We start from the raw sequence: 6,000 nt of genomic DNA on the forward strand, positions 1-6,000 counted from the left end.
TTCTTCTAAAAGCTTTATTTTTATATTGTATTTATAACTTCAAATTGCCTATTTTAAGTTAATATTTGTGTATGGCTGAAAGTATCCAGTTGCTCCAGTACTATTTCTGGGAAGTATACTCTTTTGCCACTGCGCGGCAATGCTGCCTTTGCCATAAATTAGCAGTAGTATATATCAGCATATATGTACGGTCTGCACTCGAGTTTTTTGTCTTTTTATTTGTCTTTGTACCAATACAAAACTATTATTATAGCTTTGTAATAAAAATCGGTATTCATTAATGCAAGTCTTCCAAGTTGTCTGTTTTCAAAATTGCCTTGAAATTCTTTGCTGCTTATGTTTCCATGTAAATTTAGAATCAGCATTGAATCACCCTCACTAAAACTACCTTCTGGAGTTTTGAGTCTCTGAACGACATTGTATTTCTAATCTACATATCAATTTGTGGGAAAATGATATCTTTATACATTGTGTCTTCTCATCTATGAGCATCATATTTCATTACATTTCTTTAGGTTTTCTTCTATTTCATCTCTAGTATTTTTTTAGTTTTCCGGTATAATCTTGCATATTCTTTGTTATGTGTATTCTTAAACATTTTATGCTATTACAAATAGTATTCATTTTAAAAAGTTTAGTCTTGCCAGTGTGTTTCAGCACAATTAACCTTTATTGGCTTTGTGTCCAGCAATCTTACCACACTCATTTATCAATTCTAATACTTTGTAGAATTTTTAGATTTCTTACATACAAAATAATGTCTCCAAATAATGATAATTTTTTTCTCCTTTTCCATTCTTATGTCTTTTATTTCCTTTTCTAGTTATATATGGTCACTAGGATCTCCACTTAAGTGTTGAAAAGCATTGTGTATGGCAGGCATTCTTATCTCATGGGAAAAGCTTTCATTAATTCCTCCTTAATAGAATGCATGCTATATGATATTTTTAAGGTTCCCTTTAGCAGGTCAATGTAATTGCCTTTTATTTTTAATTTGCTAAAATTATTTATCATGCAAACATAAAGTTAACTTCCACTGATACTTACAGGACTTTGGAGAATGCGGTATGTAGTTTACCCTCTCCTTTGGCAGGTTTCCAGGTATGCAAAAAACAAAGAAAAAGAAAATGAACAAAATGTGTAAGTTACGGCATCATAAAGGTAAGACATTTTCTTATATTTTACCATCAATATTTAGAGAATGTGGTCCTATTTATTTCTATAGAGATCATTTTAATAACTTTTAATTGTGCCAAAGTATTATCTCATACATAATTTAATTCTTATTCTGAAAGAATTTCAGTATCTTTCCAATGTGTTTTAGTTTTATGAGCATTGAAATTAAGATCCTCACTGATATATTTTCTGTAAAATAAAATGGCAAAATTTGTTTCCCCTACGAATGTAGTGAATCTAGTTAAAGGAAGATGCAGCCCTGCGAGGCATTCAGTCAGACTTGGAAAACAAAACTTTTGCATTTTCGGTATTAATTAAATCGATTTAAATAAACAGACAATTTCTGTGTCACAGATGTAAACTTAATTAATTATTGCCATGAGATTTAGGATTTTTCTCTAATGTAATTCAAAATTTAAGGCGCACTAGCATACAAACTTGCTATATTGGTTCCTTGTTGTGTACTTTAAAATCTGTCATTCAAAGAAAATGGCTTGAATTTTAATGAAATTTCAATTTGCTGTGACTTTATCCTGCTGATTTTCAAAATTTCCTTGGCTTCAGGCCTGCCTAAAAATGCTTATTAGTGACAGATTTTCTTGCTCAGCAACACTAAGTGTGAAAAGATCATTTGTTTATAGATCGTTAGATTAAGAAAAGACTAGATCTTTATCTTGTATGGACTCCTTTATGTTTTATAATTTTTGTAGATGAAGTAGCAAAGCTCCAGAGGGACCAACTAACCTCTGCAAGGTCACAAAACTTGTAACAGTCCTCACTTATCTTAGCAAACAGAGCTTTGAGACTTTTTTCTCTAAATTTCTACACTTTGGTAAGGTAAGGAGGACCTTTTGGCTTTAAGTCACCAAACCTTATTAATAATCTTGATGTTTCAAGAGAAATAACAGTGTAAATACTTACCACAATTCCAAACTCAGGACTTGAGCTGTGGCTATTGCTGCTACTGAAGCAATGCATAACATGTGTGAACACAAATACACATAAAATCTATTAAAATTGTGTGGTAGAGGGGGACAAAAAATGTGGAAAGAAATAACAGGTTTTGAACATAGTGAAATAAATTGTAGTATTTATGCATATAAGCCTCATTTCTATTCTATGCTAATTCAAGGACATGATTACTAAAGTATCTTCCCAGTTTATTTTCTTCTCTTAATTCACTTTGATAAAATATTTATACATCATTGTGCCAATGGAAGAATATTCACTCGGTAACAGACTGACTTTTACTTACACAAACTTCAAAGATGTGCTGTCCTAACTCAATTGGGGAAAAATAATATTTTGAAATTTTAATCACTCGGGATCAAAGCAGTGGGTTTTGGAGAGAAGAATGAGATTTGATGGAATATAAGATAATCAGCAGATTGAACGTTAAGACGTATTTGAATATTTTATTACATACTACAGTAAAACATTTTAGGAGGAATCTTTCTGCTCCTTCTTCCACAGTCAGGAGGACCCATTAGCTGATTCAACACCAAACGTGCTTTCTTACACAAGTGGTGCCCCACATTACGAAACAGGAGCTTGCACTACGCAACACTGATTGCAGTCGCAGAAACATTCCAAAACAGGCCTCACACGACCAAACTGTTCTTACAAGCACCCTCCTTCCTCCCCTTGCTCACCCTGTCATGCGATACTCTCATGTGAGCGCCGACTGGACTGTCCTCTAATAGAGGCCATTGTATAGGCTCAGAGTCAGGTGCCAGAAGATGAAAGTTTTTCAGGAGAACCAACAATCAAATTCATATAGAGTCCAAAATTAACAATTAAAATCTAGATGATCAAGCAATATAATGGACATTTGGTTAAATAATATGCTTGAGGCAAGTTTTTTAAAGCTAATTTTCAAAGGGTATAAAGATAATCGGAAGTGATTATAATACATTACTTTGGTCATTTTGTGTTTTCTTAACCTCAGGATTGACAACCTATATATCTGTGCACCTTGTAAACCACCCAGTGTACATCACATTACATCGGAAGTTTTATTTGAAGGGAAAGGCGGGAGGATAGGTGTATAATAAAGCCAATTAACAATCCCTTCAGAACATTTCATGAAAAAGATTATTTACTGATTGATGTAGATGTTTGAATACTTGCTAAAATTTCTTCACGTTTATTTAGGATATATTTTAAACAATTGCTTCACTGACTCTAACTGTTAAATTGATCATCGACATTCTCTCACCTGCAATGACCTTATAATTGATTTTAAAAAGAGATAATTCTGATTAATAAAAGGCTAATGAATATGTGACAAGGTGCCAATTTCTCAATTGTTTAATGCCAATTCTTTCTACTGATGACCCCTAGGCCTTGTGACTTAATAATGAAAAAACGTGTAAATGTACACAAATATCTACAGTGAGAGACATTGTTTACAATGGCAATATTGTCATGGGGCATGTTAAAGCCTAATGGAGAGTGATTGATTCTACCAAGACATATTGGAAGGTAAGAGGCACCGCTAAACGGGAAAGTAAACTTAACAATGGATCTGGTCATAAAAAAGACATGAGAAGACAAAATATTTTCCAATCATGTGTCTAACGAGGGTCTAATATGCAGAATATATATAGAACTCAACACAAAAAGATGGATAACCTGATGATAAAATGAGCAAATGACTTACACATTTTCCAAAAAACTTAGACAAATGGCCAGTTAGCACGGGAAAAGGTGCTCAACATCATTACCCACGGGGAAAACTCCAGTGAGACACCGCATCATACTCACTAGGATGGATATAACTAAAGTATTAATAATAACAAATGTTGATATGAATGTGGAGAAATTGGAGCCATCAAACGTTGCTGCTGGGATTGAAAAATGGTGCAGTCACTATGGAAAACACTTTGAAATTTTAAAAAGTTAAACATAGAGCTACAATATGACCATCAATTTCACTCCTAAGTACAAACCCAAGAGAACTGAAAACCTATGTTGGCTCAAAAACTGGTACACAAATGTTTATAGCAGTGTTATTCATAATAGCTCAAAAGTGCAAACAGCTAAAATACCCACTGATAAATAAATAAATGAAATAAGCTTTACATCTACACAACATAATCTTATTCAGCGACAAGAAAGGAGTGAAGTACTGCTACCTGCTCGAACATGGAAAAAACCTTGAAAACATAATGCGAAATAAAAGAAGCAAGACACAATGGGCCACTCACTGCACTACTGCATTTATGTGAAACATTCAGAACAGGCAAATCCATAGAAACAGAAGATCAGAAGTTGCCTGGGATGTGGGCGAGAAGCGAATACATAGTGACTGCAAGTGGGTACAGCTTTCTTTTCTGGGTGATGAAAATGCCCTGGAATCAGTGGTGATTGTACAACTTTGTGAGTCCTAGGAAACACTGAATCATACACCTAGATGGAATGAGTATTATGAGTATGTATGAGAATTAAATCTCAATAAAAACGAAGTCATTAAAAGTAGGTGATTAGGTGATTTGACAAACATCCCAAATACTTGAAAATAGAGCTGAAACCAGTCTACATGATGTAAATATAATGGAAAATATCTGAATAAAATCTCCACGTAAAAAACAAATCTCACCCAAGAAGTCCAACTGCTAAGTAAAAATAGTAACCAAATCTTATAATTTAAATGCCTATAAAATGTTTCTTTGAATAAGAAATAAATCTACAATTCTCCTTCAGGTTGGCAGGAATTCCCAATCAACTAAAATAAATTTGGCCCTAGGAATAAACCCTATTAATTTTTTATATTAAGTTCTTAGTGTATTTTAGATCTTTGACAAACAAATACAGAGGGTTCCTGATTTAAGTTTTCAGCTTCGTAATGGTGTGAAAGCAGTATTCATTCAGTAAAAACAACACTTCGAATTTTAGCTTTGATCTTTGCCTGGGCTAGCAATATGTGTTATTACACTCTCTCATGATGCTGGGTGGCAGCAGTGAGATAATTTTGCCCAACTGGGCACTAATGCAAGTGTTTGAGCACATTCAAAGCAGGCTAGGCTAAGCTACGGCCTTCAGTAGCTTAGGTGTTTTAAGTGCATTTTTTGACTTGTATTTTGAACTTAACAATGGTTTATAGGGAAGTATCCCCATTCTAAGTTGAAGAACATCTGTGGTATATTATAGTTGCTCACTGAAGCGAACTAACAATAAACGTTTATTCTAATTTTATTTTTTTGATATTGTTTTTGTGTTATTTTTTATTATTGTTCAAGTACAGTTGTCTCCATTTCCCCCCCAACACTTTCCCCCACCCCACCTACCCCCACCTCCCACCCTCAATCCTACCCCCTTTTGTCTTTGTCCATGGGTCCTTTATACATGGTCCTGATGACCTTTCCCCTTCTTTGCCTCATTACCCCCCTCCCCTTTCCCCTCCGGTTACTGTTCTAATTTTCAAACTCACTCAAACTGGGTCATTCAGCTAAATAGTAAGAACAAATTACATTATGGCCAATTAAATATTTAAGGCTCTCAATGGAATCAACCAAATGGCAACATAAGAGTCTTCTAAATTTCTCTCCTCCCAAGGATACAGTAAATGTACAGCTACACATCAAGCAATTCACTCTGAAAGAAGTCAATAAACTAGCTGAGCAGCTCCTACACATAGAGAGAAAGAGAAATACCTATATCAAAACAGGCAGGAATGGGGAAAGTTGATTGAACCACTCACTCTTTTTTTTTATTAATCTGTTTAAACTGGTTCTTCAGAGAAATGGAAACTTTAAAACAGTTAGCAGTAATGCAGACTCATTTAAAACTGAAAAAATAATGAAAGAAATTAATCATAACTTC

The sequence above is a fragment of the Desmodus rotundus genome, chromosome 2 (genome assembly GCF_022682495.2).
Source record: "Desmodus rotundus isolate HL8 chromosome 2, HLdesRot8A.1, whole genome shotgun sequence".
In the NCBI taxonomy this organism is placed as follows: Eukaryota; Metazoa; Chordata; class Mammalia; order Chiroptera; family Phyllostomidae; genus Desmodus; species Desmodus rotundus.